The sequence below is a fragment of the Equus quagga genome, chromosome 17 (genome assembly GCF_021613505.1).
Source record: "Equus quagga isolate Etosha38 chromosome 17, UCLA_HA_Equagga_1.0, whole genome shotgun sequence".
NCBI classification, from domain to species: Eukaryota; Metazoa; Chordata; class Mammalia; order Perissodactyla; family Equidae; genus Equus; species Equus quagga.
The window spans coordinates 3022380-3039081 of record NC_060283.1 but is presented as its reverse complement, the minus strand read 5'-3'; the positions used below and the strand labels follow the sequence as shown (position 1 = coordinate 3039081).

Below are 16702 nucleotides of genomic sequence, written 5' to 3'. Positions count from 1 at the left end.
GCAGACGCTGGGCCCTGAGCTCTGTCTGCATGGACCTCTGAGTCCTCTCGGAGCCGGGGCTGGGCCGGAGACAGGTCCCTTAGGCCCCAGCACAGGGAGCTCACCATCTCACAGGGAAAGGGCCTGCAGGGAACCACGGACCGTGGCCACACGAGGTCCCATGGGTGAGGGTCTTCAGAGCTTCCTGGGACAACCGGCCCCCTGGCCTGGTGTGGCCTGTGCCCTGCTCAGGGCAGTGGCGAGAAGGCACACCTCCCAGAGTGAGGAGCAGGCGGGTGCCATCCTGATGTTGCATTGGTCACGGGTGGGCTTGCTCCAGGCGCTGTGTGAGTCCAGCCTCGGCGGGCCTAGCCCTGTCCCGTGTGCCACAACTCCATTCCCAGATGCAGGGTGGGCTCCGGGCCGGGGGTCTCCATGGCAGCAATGCTGACCCTCCTCCTGGGTGGCCCCATCATAGCCTCACAGCCAGGGCACGCCATGGGTTTTCCCAGCATGGAGCCCAGACCTCATCTCCTACCCCACAAACCTCTGGAAACGACTAGGGGTCCCACAGAGATCACTGCATGTGCGTGTGTTGGGGGGGACACAATCAGCACGACCTGGGAGAGGAACTGGAGTCCCGAGTCCTTCCTGCTGCAGTTTCTGGCCTTGGGCAGAGGACAGGGACTCTGGCAGCCTCAGTTTCCCCATCTGTAAAGTGGGGCCGTCGCTCCCTGTCTCCAGGAGAGGTCTACTCAAGGCTAACGCTGGTCAGAGCCACCTGTGCCAGGGTCACCACTCATCGCACTGAGTCCCAGCGCGCTGAATGCTCGCGAGCTCTCTGTGTTAGTTTCCTGTCGCTGCTGGAACAGCGTCTCGTTGGGCTAAGATCGAGGTATCGCAAGGGCTGGTGCCTACAGGGGGCCCCGGGGGACGATCTCTTCCTTGCCTCTTCCAGTTCCTAGAGGCCGCCTGCACTCCCGGGCTCATGGCCCCTTCCTCTGTCGCTCCAACCTCCGCTTCTGACCCTCCTTCGTCCCTCTCATAAGGACCCCTGTGATCACACTGGGCTTGCTTGGATCCTCCAGGATCATCATCTTAAGGTCAGCTGAATTGATGACAAGATCTCATCAACAGCCTTAATTCCCCTTGGCCACGTGACATAGTCATAGGTCCCAGGAATTAGGATGTGGGCATCTCTGGGCAGGCCATCACAAGGTCCACCAAGCCACCCAAGCCACCCCTCCCCCGGAGACAGCCCAGGCTTGCAATGCAGGCTGGGGGTGTTTTCATCCAGCCTCGCCCATCGTGGGGCTGACTCACCCCATCCCAGGCTCTGCGGTGCTGGAGACGCTGAGGAGGGTGGAGGAGCAGGTTGGCATGGGTACCAGGCAAGAAGCAGACAGGTCCTGCGGAAGTGTTTGTGCATTCCTTCCCTGTAAGTCACCTTTTCCCAGCCTCCCAGCGCTCGGAGGAACAAAGCCCCATCAAGAATTAGACCACATGCAATTACCCGCGGAAATGGCAGCCACCCCGACGTGCCGGCAGCTCTGCCATCACGTGCCCTCACTGGGAAGAGAGCTGAGAGGCGACGTCGGCTGCTCAGGGATGTTCTGGTTTCTCTCCCCGGGAGCCACTGGGACCCACGTCTCCCCAGGAAGGTGCGGTGCCTTGAAGCTCCAGCCAGCACAGGCTCCATCGAACCCCCTGGGTGCTCCCCGCTCGCCATCCGGGGGTCCCTTTTCTCTCCGCGAAGTCTGCCCATGAAAGCGCAGAGTAAACAGCTCCCGCACGGACGTGTTTCTCCGTGCTTCAGGGTTCGCAATGAAGGAGAATTCAGAAGGAGACTTCTCTGTAAGGCCCAACCCAAAGGCGACACGTGATGCTGACAAGTTTCCGCTGGGGTGGCGGTAACCTCATCGTACGAGGTTGAGGAGTCCATCACATGCCTGGTGCAGAAACCGAGGAGGTAAAGATGGGACTCAGGCCCCCGGGGCGTCATCGCCATGAAGGCCCAGAAGTGCACAACCCTCTACATCCACCCCCACCACACCCGGAAATTGGACCCACCACTGGTGCTACCTCAGTAACCCCGGGCCATGACGTCGCGGGCTCCCACCCGAGGGAGAGGCACCTCATTTACGTGGGGGCGAGGCGAAGGGACGTTTGGAGCACGCTAAGTTTCCCAGATCATTCGGTTTTCTACTTGCTCGGTCCTTTTGCTTTAACAAGTGATCCAAACTCAGTCCTCTAAGACAGTGACCCTCTTGGGTCAGGAAGCAGGGGGGACACATGTCCCGCAGAGAAAACCTAGCCTTTCTTGGTCTATCAGTCTGGGATCTTGGTTTTAGTAACAGAAACCCCCTCTAGATGTCTTGAACACGTGGGATTCTGCGCTGGCTACAGGACGAGGATGCTGATGCCTGAACATCACTTGATTTTTATAAAAACAGAATCTGAATGAGCTTAGGTTGAAACGGGCAGGAAGCACATCTGGGGTGTGTCCCCAGGTGCAGCTGCCAGAGGACCCCCTGCCTTCCCACCCGAGAGCCCCAGAGGCTTGGCAAAAAAACGGGGATTTGTGAGCAGAAAGAGGCCACAGCTTTAAAACATGGTATGGAGAGAGCTCCCAGCCTCCACCCGGGTCTCCTGCTGCGGAAGCTCTTTGGAGCTTCTCGCCCATCCTGGGCCCCATCCCGGAACAGAGCTCTGCGAATCTCGGCTCCTGCCCATGTCCCTGCTCATCCACAGACAGCCTTGGCTCCACGGGGCCGACTCCAGGCCCGGGACCCGCGGACACGACGGCACCATCTGCCACACTGGGCTTCCGGCCAGTGTGCCAGCCTCCACCATGACCTTGATTAGTGGAGTCAGGCTGGAGTCTGCACGTGCCCCAGGAGCAAAGCCCTGCTTGCTGGCTGGCAGCCACCCAGGAGTCTGGATAGGAGCCCCGGGCTGCTGATCACGTGACCACCGCCCCCAAGTAGAGAGGAAAGGGCAGCAGGGTTCCCTAAGCTACACCTCCCTGAAGACTTGGACGGGTTGCATTGTTCCAGAGCTCTCCCTGGGCCCTCCTGGGGGGGCCAAAACAGGTGCCTGGCATTTTCTGCTGTCCTGGAGGGACCGGCACGTTGCCCACATCAGCCCCTTTCCTGGCCCTATGCCAGCTCTTGCCTTCTCTCTCCATCCGCCTGAGGCTGGTCCTGCCTGCCAGCTCCTCAGACTAAACCGACCTCTAGAAAAAGGCAGGATTATTTTCTTTTTTAAAACATTAAGGTGCAATTGACACCCCATACACTTAGCCATTTTCAAGCGAACACTTCAGTGGCGTTTAGGGCATTCACAAAGCCGTGCCACCTCTCCCTGGTTCTGAAACATTCTCATCGCCCCCGAAGGAAGCCTCGCACCTGTTAAGCGGGCACGCTTCAGTGGAGTCATTCTCGAAGACGCAGAGGAAGAATGGGGCCTTCACTGAACACGGTCCATCAGAAATGGTCATATCATGGTTCTGAACTACACAAGCCCCTCGGATCCTAGTAAGATGGAGGTTGATAGCACCTGGCCTGGGTTCAAGTCCCGCCCTGTGCGGTTTCCTCATCTATAAAGTGCAGGACACGGGCTACCCTCCTCGTTGGGCTGGGAAGAGGAGCAGGTGTTGAGAAGAGGGTGCGGAATTCCGGTAATCGAGCACCACAAATCAGCAAGCCTCAGCTTCGGCATCTGTAAACAGGATGGCGGTCACCTGGGGCAGTGTGAGGAGGACCAGAAGCAAGGATACAGGGGAAGTCCTTTGCACATAGTAGGTGCGTTGGCCCTGGTGGTGGGGGAGGGGCTCCGGCAGAGGCTGCTCACGTGTTACAGGGACAAGTCAGGGGTGGGAGGACTTGAGAGATGGGGGCATGTCAACCCTCGTGATGTGCAGACGTGGAAACTGAGGGTGAGAGTGGGGCGGATGGAAGGAGCCGGCAGCCCCTGCGGGCCCACTGTGTGCAGTGGTCATGGTATATCGCCCTGGGCGCCTCCCACGAACCTGAGGCAGGGGCCCGGCTTGTGCTATGCGATTCAGCTGGGCCGGCTGGACTCCGTGTCCAGGAGCTCCTTCAGGACACACAGTCTTCACTGACTGTTATCTTCCTGAGCCACGTGTGCTGGCACTGCAGTCAGCTTGCTGAGGGTTGGGGAGGGGACCCATGGAGGACCCATGGAGGATGGCCTAGGACAGGGGCTAGGGTAGGGTGAGCACAGACAGGAGGGGGTGGGCCCAGGAAGTAGACCCAGCGTGAGCAAAGGCATAACGGTGTTACCATAGTGACGGGGGAGCAGAGGGACCTGGAACTGGGAGGGTGGAGCGGAGGCTCTCGTACAACCCCCAAAGGTACCGATTGCACTGCGTCCAATGCAGGTTGTAAATGCGAGGAAAACTCACATTTCAGAAATACCACTCGAGTGGGTGGACTGGGAGGGCTAAAGCTCCTGGGAGCTGGGAGATGAGTCAGAGGGCTGAAGCCCCGTCCAGGTGAGAGATGGGGTGGAATCTGGCTGCAGCGATCAGAGAGAAGCCATGACCAGGAGAAAGGGCAAGGAGAAGTGATGAACTTGGGGTTGACTGGCTACCAGGGAGAGGCCAGTAACTGGCATCTGCTACCTGGCCACGTCTGCTTTGGAAATGCCTATGTTCCACATGAGGAGGCCAGAGTCCTGGCCTGCCTGCCCTTCCTTCTGTCTGTCTACTCACCCACTCACCCACCCAGTCACTCAGGCAACCATCCTTCCACCTCTCCATTCATCCAGCCACCCATCTACTCATCTATTCATTATCCACCATCTACCTATCCACCCATCCATCCGTCTATTCATCCATCTGCCCATCCACTCACCCATCCACCATCCGCCATCCATCCACCCATCCACCCATCCATCCATCTACCCAGCCATTTATCCATCCACCCATCCACTCGTCTATTCACCTGTCTGCCCATCCACTCAACTATTCATCCATCTGCCCATCTACTCATCACCCACCATCCATCCACCCATCCATCCATCATCCACCATCCATCTACCCATCCATTTATCCATCCACCCATCCACTATCCATCCATCCATCCATCCATTGACTTCCAGTCCTCATGGCTACCCCTCCCGCCACATTCTGAGTGTTGAGCCCTTGCCAGGCCCTATGTCAGATGCAGGGGAAAAGGAGACAAGTCAGGGTCATCCCCAGTCCCATCCTGGAGGCGACAGATGCAGGAGACGCAGGGGTGGAAATGGCAAAGGCAGAGCACCCTGTCAGTTGCCCCCTGGCCCAGGTAACATGGAGTCGTGGGGTCTGCTTGCCTCTCCCTCTGGCTCCTCCTACCAAAGGGAACACCAAAGACCCTCCTGCTTTCTGGAGGAAGGCTTGGAGGATCAGGCCTTTGGCCAGAGGTGGGGAATCAGCATGAGCATCTCCTGAGAGCCTACTGGGTGCCAGGCACAGCCCTGGGACACTTCCAGAACTGCCCTCCTCATCTTCTCTTTGGCATGGTGCCCCGCTGGCGGCCTGTGCCTAACTCTGAACCTCAGGGCTTCCGAGGCTCAGTTTACAATGCCTGTTCGTTCACAGGTGACCGTTGGCTGGTGGTTACGGCGCTTTCAGGCAGAAGGTATAGAATTCTACAACCAGAAGACCTTGGGGATGATGTAGCCATTTTACAGGCAGACAAACAGAGGCCGGAGCAGGCAGCTAGTCTCAGAATGGGGACTAGGACCCTGGTGCCTAAACTGGCAGGACTGGGCCTCGTCCAGCTTGAAGCTGGCCCCTACGTCTCCAGGTGAGTGCACCTAATTACATATTTGAGGGCTGGCCCTGTGTCAGACCCTGAGCCAGGGCCATGAGGGCTGGAGAAGGCGGTAGCAGGGAGACGCGCATGTCTGCCTGGGGGGTGGTGGGCGGTGGAGAATGCTGGCTCCTACCAACTCACAGGGGCCGGTTGGAGGTGTCTCTTCCAGGCTCTGCATTCAGCGACCTCACGGTGGCAGCTTGAAATCAGCCACGGGGGAGTGGTCACACCATGGACACTGCCAAAGGCTACAAACCAGGGTGGAGATAACACAGTGGCAGAGAGAGGCCAGACACGATTTTGGCAGCACTGATGGGAAAACAACAGGGAGAAACAGGGCAAACCCTCTCCCTTGGCTGCCTGTGGAGAGGCTCTGGCATCTGGGGGGACGGGACACTCATGTGCACCTCTGGCTGGCACCTGCTCCATCCCTGTGGGGAACATGGCAGGCCTGAGGGCTCCAGCCTGGAGGTGTGCCCGGAATCCCAGCCTCCTCCAGGTCCTCCTCCGCTGTTTCTCCACTGTCCCCCTGGCCGCCTGTGCTCCCCCCACCCTCACACCCACTTGCCACCTGGGAATGTACTAAATGAGGTCTGAGGGTGCTCTGAGCCAGGAGCCTGCCTTGTGGGGGGGGCCTCGGCCCCCAGCCCCAATCAGGGGCTTCGGGTCCAGAAAAAAGGTGCCAAGGCCTCCTGTCTGGCCCCACCGAAAAGGCTGAGATGAGAGCGAGTGTCCCGGGCCCCTGAGAGCTGTGGCTTCTCTGCCCTAGACCAGGGTGCTCCTGGGGTGTCTCACTGGCCAGGCTTAGCAGCTCCAGTAAGGAGCCCTCCCCCAGCCCGGAAGGCCGAGGGTTCCCCAGCCGCGTGCAGAGAAGTTTCCAAGCTGGGTTCCCAGGTCAGATGTGAGAAGACTGCTCCCATCAGAAAACCCCCCGCCCTTTTAGAGGGTCTGAGCATCTCCCCAGCCAGGGGACCTACCCTCGCCTTGGTCTGGGGAGCCCAAGAAGGTCCGAAGTGCCAGAGTCAGGCACTTCACATTACGAAGATGCTGGGGACACTGGCTGGGGCAAGGTCACAGTGCACTCAATGTCAGATCCCTGAGTCCAGCCAGCCCAGCACCCCTGGCCGTCCCAAGGTGCTCAGAACGAGAGCATCCGCAGGACCCATCCTAGGCGCCAGGCGTGTGCTCGGCTCCCTCCAGATCATCTACTTAAGCGGAATCTCGGAGCTCCGTGACGGCGGCAGAACCACAGCTGCTGGTTTGCTGATTTTCAGACGACACCAGGTGGAGCCGAGAGTGAATGATCTTGTTTGGCTGGCGAGTGGTGAGGTTGGGAGGGGACACAGGTCCCCCGTCTGGCTCGAGAGTCTGGGCCCTTTGACTGTGCACCTGTCCACACAGCGTCCTGCCCTTTCACAGCTCAGCTCGGCCCCGGTGTTTCTGGGACCCGTTCCTCTCCCCGCTCCATCACCTGGTCATCTGTGTGTGCTCACACTCCAAACGAGAAAACACCATCCTTCGGTTTTCAACTGGGATCCTCCCACTTGTGCTGCAGAGATGCACAAAACCCGTGTCTGTCCGCTTTTGACTCCTTAGCGGGGAGTGGGGTCAGGAACGTGCCGTCGACTTGGGCTCCGACTTGAGAGTAGCGTGTGCAGAGACCTGCCCATTCAAGGCTGCCTGGCTTGCTCCCAAGGATATCCTGAAACCACTCTCTCTAACTCTTCCACCATTGAAAGGAACAGCCCTCGGAACATAACATGTGATTGTCAAAATAATAACTTACAGAGACAGGTTGGAAGTCGAGGGAACTCCTCGGAATACAGAACAAAAACGCAAAGAAACCAAAAAAAAAAAAAAAAAATTGAGAAAGGATAAGGGGCAAGTAGGAAAAACTCAAATGGCCCAATAGGAAACCCGGACGGATGGAACTGAGACAGAGGAAGTGAGAGGATGTTCGAGGGAATAATAGAAACATCTTCTTCACGGCGCATCCAGGAGAGTGAACACACGGAATAAGGAAGAGGCTTACACCCAGATTCATCATCAGGACCTTTCGGAATATCATGGAAAAGCAGATCCAGTGAAGTTCTTACAAAGTTCCAGAGAGGAAAACGAAGGATCACGCACAGGGGCACAAGAGCCAGCCCCACGACTTCTCGCCAGCAACAAGGAGAGGCAAGATTGCAATGAAGCAATGCCTTTATCGTTCAGGAGGCAAACGATTCTGAACCTAGAATTCCACAGCACCGGGCCCATTTGAAAGCTAACACTCCAGCTGTCTTTTGTCGAGGTGATTACCGGAGCGTGTGTCCCAGCAGAACAAGGATAAAGAAACACTTCGCTGACCCAGGAGCTCAGTGAAGGGAAATCTCAGAATGACGGCCGTACGCTGGGAGCTCCAGATGGAGCAGAGGCCAGAGCACTCCAGCCAGAATGGAATGGATTCCAGCGACACTAAGAAACAGGATGACACTTTTGTGGCGTGCTGAAGAAGACGTAATTCTTCTCCCGCAAGAAGAAAAGAAAGGCAATCAGAAACTCCAGGAAAAAGAAAAGCTTCACGAGAAAATCCTGATCCCTAATGTTAAGCTAAAATGTGGCATTACTTTGAAAAACTGGCGGAGTGGAAGAAAAAAGAAGCCACTGGGTTATGACATTAGAAAGACCGTCCTTCTTATAGGTCTGCAAAGAGGAACTGGATGCCTAGCGCCATTCTTGGTGCTGGTGTAAACATTTTTTATTATCATACTAATGTAACGCTTTCTGTCAGTTTTTAATTTTTGAATCCAACTTGTAGACAGAATCTAGAAAACTTAAATATGGATATAACACAGCAAAGGGTTGAGAGATACTGTCCAAAACTTATTAAATAAGAGAGAAGCTTGAGAACGTTATTTCAAGGTAATCAGCAGATCAGCAATAACTATTCAAAACTGGGGAGGGGACGAGGAGTGGTAGAATTGGAAAACCTCACCTTTTACAGCAGAGAATCAATAATGCTTTACACTGTTAAATTAAGAAATAAGGGGATAATCAGAGAGGGAGGGAGGCAACCATCAGAAGAATGAGGCAAAAATGCTTCAAAGTGGTCCCTCTGCCAAGCAGAGTTGTGTGGACGAGGCGGGGAGAGGTGGAAAGACGACGATTCCTTTCCAGTCCCAGCCTCGTCTCGTGGTTTGGTTAAATGAATGAATGATTTATTTTATTATGTGCATGTAGCACTTGGATCCAAATTTGGGAAGGGAGGGAAAATGCCGGCCTGAGAATGGATGAGGGGTGGGTCCCCTGGGGCGGTTGGACAGTGGAGGGACAGCGCTGAGGGGCTGACGTGGGGAAGCAGCAGGAGGATGGGGAGGAGGGCGGGACTCCCCAGACCCTCGTGATGGATTGAATGAATGATGCGGGTGCAGAGGAGGAGGGGGAGGAAAGGAGGGCAGGAGGGTACCAGGCCTTCCCCTTGGCACTGGGTGTGCTGGTCATCACGACGGAGACCGTGGAGAAGGGCATTTTTGGGGGAACCATAACAGCTTCAGATGGGGGCACATTCCCTGGGGCTCTGACTTGTCCAAATGGCGACTAGGCTCCCGGCCGCCATATGCACACCTACGGTCACGCTGGGAGAGCGAGAAGGAAGCGCTGCACAGGTCGTCGTGGTGACTTCTGACTTTGCCTGTGCCCAGAGATCCATCTGTCTCTTTACTGGTTTCAAAAAAATGACAAAAGCAATACACATTTGTAAAAATTAAAAATGCAGAAGCGTATGGAATAAAAAGCGACGTAGCCTTTTCCCCTAGCCCAAAGGGGCTTCCCGATTAACCACTAGGCCCAGCCATCAATTACAAGAGAGGCAAAAACAGAGTGTTTCCTTACGAATCCAGCCAGCGAACATACTCAGAGATTGATCTCTCTTTTTCAAGTCTAAGGGATAACAAGAAATATAAAAATGTAAAATAATGGCAGAGGAAGAATGGGGGAAAGCGATGTTTCTTGCCATTCAGTTATTCCTACCTACACACTGAGGCAGTCTTCTAGAACACAGAGTTGGGGTTTCAAAGGAAAGCCAGCTACCCACACACGCGCTCCCAGTTCAGCATCGTCTGCATTTATATAGCACACGCCTCTAAGGAGCTGCGAGCACTAAACACACACTTCCTCATTCATTCTTACATGAACACCACTGGGGATGTGGTGTGAGTCGGAAGAATGATCTCTACTTTGCAAACAGGATTGGGAGTCGGGGTCTGAGGCACAGAGAGGGGCAGCAAGTGGCCCAGGGTCACACAGGAACTTAGTTGGAAAGTTAGAAAACTTTGGACACTATATTTTCAAGGGTGTTAAAAGGCCTCAGATAATATACCCATATGCTTCTGTATTCAGACAACGATGATACAGGGAGACCTGCTCTTCACGCCATGCCACTTGCCACACATTTTGAATTTTCCATCCATGTGTATATATTTCCAATTACCAACTGAAAAATATATAAAAATTAGGGGCCAGCCTGGTGGCACAGCGGTTAAGTTCGCATGTTCCGCTTGTTGGCGGCCTGGGGTTCACCGGTTCGGATCCCGGGTGCAGACATGGCATGGTTTGGAACACCGTGCTGTGGTAGGCGCCCCACATCTAAAGTAGAGGAAGATGGGCACAGATGTTAGCTCAGGGCCAGTCTTCCTCAGCAAAACGAGGAGGATTGGCAGTAGTTAGCTCAGGGCCAATCTTCCTCAAAAAGAAAAAAAAAATATATATGTATATATAAATTGGACTATGATGTTTGAAAGCCGTGAGAATAAGCAGCTATGGATAGTGGATATTCAGCTGGCGAACAGGTATAGTTTGCCTTCCTTCTAATTCAACCTCTAAGGGAAAATCGGTCTCACTAAGGCAGAGCAATAACGACAGCTGGGAACCTTCATAGCCTCTCCCCCACGTGGTATATACGAACGTACTCCTTCTAGATTAGAAGCTGCCCGTGCAGCTCGGGATGTGTGTTAGAGGTCTGGACTATGAGAGACTTGCTGCCAATGTGGATTAGGTCTGCCCCAATCACTTCTGGGTGCTCCTCCCTGTAAAACCCAAGAGAAGGTGGAGCGCCCCGCTTGCTGTCCCTCACCCGCATGTGCGGTGCCTGGGCGGGTCCTGTGCGGTCCAACTTCACCCTCCACCTTGACTCCATCCACCTCTCTAGCCCCACCTCCTCCGCCAGCCCAAACCGTTACCCCCTGGCCAGGATGACGGCACTGGTCTCATAACTGGTCTCCATTCATCCTTGTCTGTCTTCCTTGAGCAAAGTTAATCAGATCACATCACTCGTCTGCTCAAAGCCCTCCTGTAGCCCCACCGCTAGTACGAAAAAATACAAACCCCTCCCGTGCAGCACCAGGTCTTTCTCTGACATCCTCCTCTCTGCTGTCTTCTGGTTCACTGCTATTCCAGCATGTCAGGTTCTCTTTTCACCTCAGGGCCTTTGCACCTGCTGGGCTTTCCGTAGAGCGTCGATTCCTCCTCAACCTTCAGTTTCAACTCACAAGTCACTTCCTCCGAGAGGCCTTCCCTGGCTCCCTATATAAAGCTGGCCTGCCCCAGCCTGCATGAGACTACTGCCGATCTGCTTCATAGCATTAACCGCAAAAAGGGATTGTCTGGTTTCTTTGGTTTATTTATTTGTTAACTTTGTTGTTATCTTCACTGACTAAACTTTAATCTACGTGAGGTCAGAGACTGCTTGTCTTATTTGCTTCCATATCTTTAGCTCCCTGAATAGTCAGGTGTTGATGAATATTGGTAAAATAGATAGATAGATAGATAGATGAGTATAGTGGATGGTGTATGGATGGATGAGTGGGTAGATGGAGGGGAAGTGGGTGGGAGGATGGGTGGGTAGATGGATGGTTGGATGGGTAGACAGATGGATGAGTGGACAGGTAGATGGATGGATGGGGGAGTGGGTAGGTGGATGGAAGAATGAGTGGGTGAATTGATGGACATGGATAGATCGATATGGATGGATGGGTGGATAGGTGGGTGGGTACATGGATGGATGAGTAGGTGGATGGCTAGGTAGATGGCTGGCTGGATGAATGAGTGGGTAGATGGCTAGATGGCTGGCTGGCTGAGTGGATAGGTATTTGGATGGCCGGATAGATAGGTGGATGGATGTATGGATGTCTGGATGGATAGGTGGGTGGATGGATGGATGGATAGGTGGATGGACGGATGGATGGATAGGTGGGTGGATGGATGGATGGATAGGTGGGTGGATGGATGGATGGATAGGTGGATGGATGGATGGATGGATAGGTGGGTGGACGGATGGATGGATAGGTGGTTGGACGGATGGATGGATAGGTGGGTGGATGGATGGATGGATAGGTGGATGGATGGATGGATAGGTGGGTGGATGGATGGATGGATGGATGGATGGATAGGTGGGTGGATGGATGGATGGATAGGTGGGTGGATGGATGGATGGATAGGTGGGTGGATGGATAGATGGATAGGTGGGTGGGTGGATGGATGGATGGATGGATGGATAGGTGGGTGGATGGATGCACGAATGGAGTCTCTTCAGCCTACGGTGGGACCTTGAGGCCTCCCCTGCCTCTCCCAGGTCGACTCCTCCTGGATGTCCCATGCTAAGGTGGCTGGAGATCTGATTTAAGGGGAGTGGAGACTTGAGATCCTGTCCCATGGGTTGAGAAGTGTTTTTAAACAGGACATGGAAATACCTGTAAGGTCCTGTGTGGAAACGGCCCCAGGTTCTCTGCCTTCTGACCCTGACCATATGCCCACACTTCTAGACCCTTCTATCATGTGCATGCTGGGCAAGTGGAGGGGAATTCTGAGGAGGGAATTGGCTGGAGCCACTGGAGGCGTTCGACCATGAACGGGTGTGCTTTTACCATCCTGCTCTTCAGCTCTGAGTCTCTGAGCCAAGTTTGTGACATAAGAGGGGGTGGGGAGGGGAGAAACCTCCCGACCGATTCAGAAACTGTCTCCGCGGAGTCTCGCTTCCTACTGCACTTTCCTCAGACAGTTTTCACTGTCAGGTGCAGTGGGGCGGCCTCAGCCATGAGCTGCCTGCCTGGACTGTAACCCCACCACCAACAGCGGCTAATCGGCCCGGGCGGTGGGAGCTGGCACGGCAACCAGATCTCCACGTCTCGTCAGGCCGTTTGGGACGTGACCTCGGAAGTGGCGAACTGCGGCTGTTCACCCCGCACTGCAGCTCGCACGCCCCTCGGCCGCGCTCCGCCCGCTCCATCAGAGGAGCCGGCGGGCAGCCTCTCACTCCGGTACCCGCTCGGGACCCACGCTCGCCAGTCGCCTGGGTTACGATGCCAGCTGGGCTCTGCAAGCTCCTCGCTGCCCGCCCTCCATTGCCCCTGCCAAGTTCCCCATCTGGATAAGGTCAGTTCCGGGACAGGGCAGGCCCCCCACAGGCTAACGCCGCCCCCTTTATGGGAAAGCTCCAGGGCCCCATGCTGACCAAGCCGATATCATTGTTCTCTCCTCCCAACACACTTTACGAGCTGATGATTCTGTCTCGACAGAAAATCTGGGCTCTCGTCCTCACCAATTTCTCTCAATCCCAGGCTGATCTCTTGGCCAGCCCTGGGCGGGAACATCTTCCCCTTGGGAGAAAGGGGGCTGAGGACAAGGGCTCTGTATGCAGGCCAGCCGGACCTTACCCTCGGGCTCAGACACTCGTGTGGCCGAGGGCCAGGTCTTTAACGTGGCCCTCCTTTCTCTGCTTCCATGCTCCTGCCAAGGGGAAAATGACATGGATTTACAAGGTCGCTGGCAGGGTCGGCAGTCAGCGGCGCTGACATCAATGCAAGGCGGCTTGCACATGGTGGGAGATTAATAAATACTGCGACCCTTGTTACTCTTACTCCTCTCACTGTGACATCTCGGCACATGAGGCCCATAGCCAGCCTGATCCCTTCACTGCGGTCAAGGCCAGACCTTGTACCATTCGCTCAGAAGCTATCGGTTGACCCGGGTGTGGCCAGATGTCCCTTTCCTCTGAGGTCTCAGGTCCTGGAACCGAGCGGGTGGTCAGTATACACATAAGACAAAAACCTTCGTCTGGGCACCAAGACACAGGGATGCAGACTGCTTGACTCCCTCCAGTGGCGGGGAGCTCATCACAGCTCCGTTCTATCACTGAACAGCTACGATGGTCCCACACGTCTTCTGTTAGACAAGCTGTCGGCAGTGTGCGTCCCTGGTGTGTTCTGGTCCTGCTGTCAGCCACGTGACATGTGACCCAGCCGGCCTGGCCCTAAAATCTTCTCTGTTCCCAGCTCAGTCAAGTCAGGCCCTTCAACGGCTCCTCTGTGGGGAAGCAGCCCCGAATGTGGAGCCGCCTGTTTCAGATGCTGAGCGTGCAGGCACGCCCACTCTCACGCACACGCACACGCGAAGGGCGGCCTGACGGCTGCCCTCTGCTGACACCGGGTCTTGTGGGGAGATGGTTCCGCCAAAGCCACAGCCTGCGGGCGAACTGCTGCCCGGCCCCTTCCAGCTCTCAGAGGCCCCCTTTTCACCCGAAGCCCCACCCCCAGCCTGGACAGCCCTGGCAGTAACCATGGCAACAGCTCTCAGGCGGTCTCTGAGCCTCAGGCACCCTCCTTCCTAGAACAGAAGCCAAGTGTGACAGGCGCGGTGACCGTGACCATGTGCCCAGGGTCCACTTTGACAGGCAGCCTCCTGCAGCAGCAGAAATGATGCCTCTGACCCAAATAAAAACTCATCTGGAGAAGCCAGGGTCAGGCGTGGCTCCCTGGAAGCCACCAGCCTCTGAGTGTCTCTTCTGGGCTGTGCTGACGGCCAGGCCACGGCTCACAACCTGGCCTTTCAAGGTCAAAGTGTGGGCAATCTCAGCAAGACCTGGAAAGGCTGCAAAGCGCCCTGAAGGTGGGGACACAGCTCCTCTGCCGGGAGCAGGATTCCTCTTACAGTACGTTCTGATTGCGAGAGAAAAGTGATCGGGACAGCCCAGCAACAAAGCCAGGCTGAACCAGCAACTCCACTCCTAGGCATAGACCCGAAAGGACTGGAAACAGGTGCTCACAAACTACTTGTACATGAAAGTCCGCAGCAGCGCTATTCACGGTAGCCTAAAGGTGGAAGCAATCCAAGCGTCCGTGGACAGATAAACAGATATACAAAATGTGGTATCGCCACACAGCGGAATATTACTCAGCCTTAAAAAAGGAAGGAAGTTCAGACACATGCTACAACCTGGATGAACCTTGAGGACATGACGCTAAGTGAAAGGAGCCAGTCACAAAAGGACAAATATTGTCTGATTCCACTTAAATGAGGTCCCTAGAGTGGTCAAATTCATAGATACAGAAGGCAGAAGGTGGTTCCAGGGGGTGGGGGGGGGGGGGTAATGGGGAATTGGTGTTTAATTGGGACAGAATTTCACTTTGGGAAGATGAAAAGAGTTCTGGAGATGGATGGTGGTGATGGTTGCACAAGAACATGAATGCAGTTAATGCCACCAAGCTGTACACTAAAAATGGTTAAGATGGTAAATTTTACTTTATGCATATTTTACCACAATAAAAAAAATTAGAGTGGGGCCAGCCCAGTGGCGTAGTGGTTAAGTTCGTGCACTCCGCTCCGGCAGCCCGGGGTTCACAGGTTTGGATCGGGGGCACAGACCTAACACCACTCATCAAGTCACGCTGTGGTGACATCCCACATAAAATAGAGGAAGATTGGCACAGATGTTAGCTCAGGGCCAATCTTCCTCACAAAAACTAAATAAAAGAAGAGAACAGGTCTGAGTTGCTCATCACACATCCCACCGGGGGCCCTGGATGGCAGGACTGAGGAACCGAGGGCAGGGTGTCCAGGTCCTTCCCCAGCCTGGACCTTCTCTGGAGGAAATGGCTGGATTCTCAGAAGACGCCCCATGGATGGCCGTCCAGCAGGGCGGGGAACGGGGCCCTCCCGTCCATCGGGTCTTGCAGCCCGCGTGTCCTTCCCGTCTCTGCATCACGGGCTGACTCTCATTGAGCTCACCGTCCACTAAGAACCTCTATCTGGGTGGAGGGACAGGTTCTCAATGTAGAGAGGCCTTTCTCCACACCCTTCCAGCTCCCAGTGTAGGGACTTGTGCTGGTGACAGAGCAAAGGGACAGAGAAACCTCACGCTTGGGGACAATAAGAGCCGCAGAAGCTCCAGTGGCAACAGGGACACTGGTCAGAAATGCTGCTCATTCCCCAGCTGTTTGTGGAGCCGATGCTCTGAAACAGGGTGCTGCCCCTCGCCCCGCGGCAGCCCGGCCTGCCTCCACCTCCCCCCGAGTTAACAGGAAGGGGTCCCGGAGCCCCGAGGATGTCTCCGTGGGGTGTGCTGCACGAGTCTGTGGGAAAATTCCAACCCACGCCCCGTGCCGCATCTTGAAGGTACAGGATTTTCTGCAGGAACCAAACAATCTCCCTTTTAAAGAAGCCAGAAAGCAAACTCGCCATTCTTAAAGGTGCTCTCTGCTTGATCAGTGTCATGCCCGGCAAGGGGGATGAGCCTTCCACGTGCAAAAACTTCGACTCAGTGGCAGAAACAAACATGGAAAATGCAGATGAGACGGAAACACGGAGCATCCTGAATACTCCCCTAGGGGGATGCTGCCTCGAGGCTCCTGTGGCCAGGGGTTGTCATCTTTAACATTTGTAATGCTTTCCCCCAAAACAATGCTGGGTTCTCCTCCTCCTGGAAAGACAGCCCTCTCCCTGGGGCCACCCCACAGGTGTGCTCCAGCCACATCCCAAACCACGGGTGGCACGGAGACCACCTCTCAGGCAGGTTCTCTGGAAGACGGTGGCTTCCGTAATCGTAGACCATGTCCAGGGGGTCGTGGTGGACACACAGGGAGAAGCAA

At 55.2% G+C, this 16702-nt stretch overlaps 1 protein-coding gene across 8 annotated transcripts in view; it reads right to left on the bottom strand.

Moving 5' to 3' along the window:
- SHANK2 (SH3 and multiple ankyrin repeat domains 2) overlaps positions 1-16702 on the bottom strand; it is a 559847-nt gene that overhangs the window by 188535 nt on the left and 354610 nt on the right. The gene's annotated exons all lie outside the window — the stretch shown is intronic.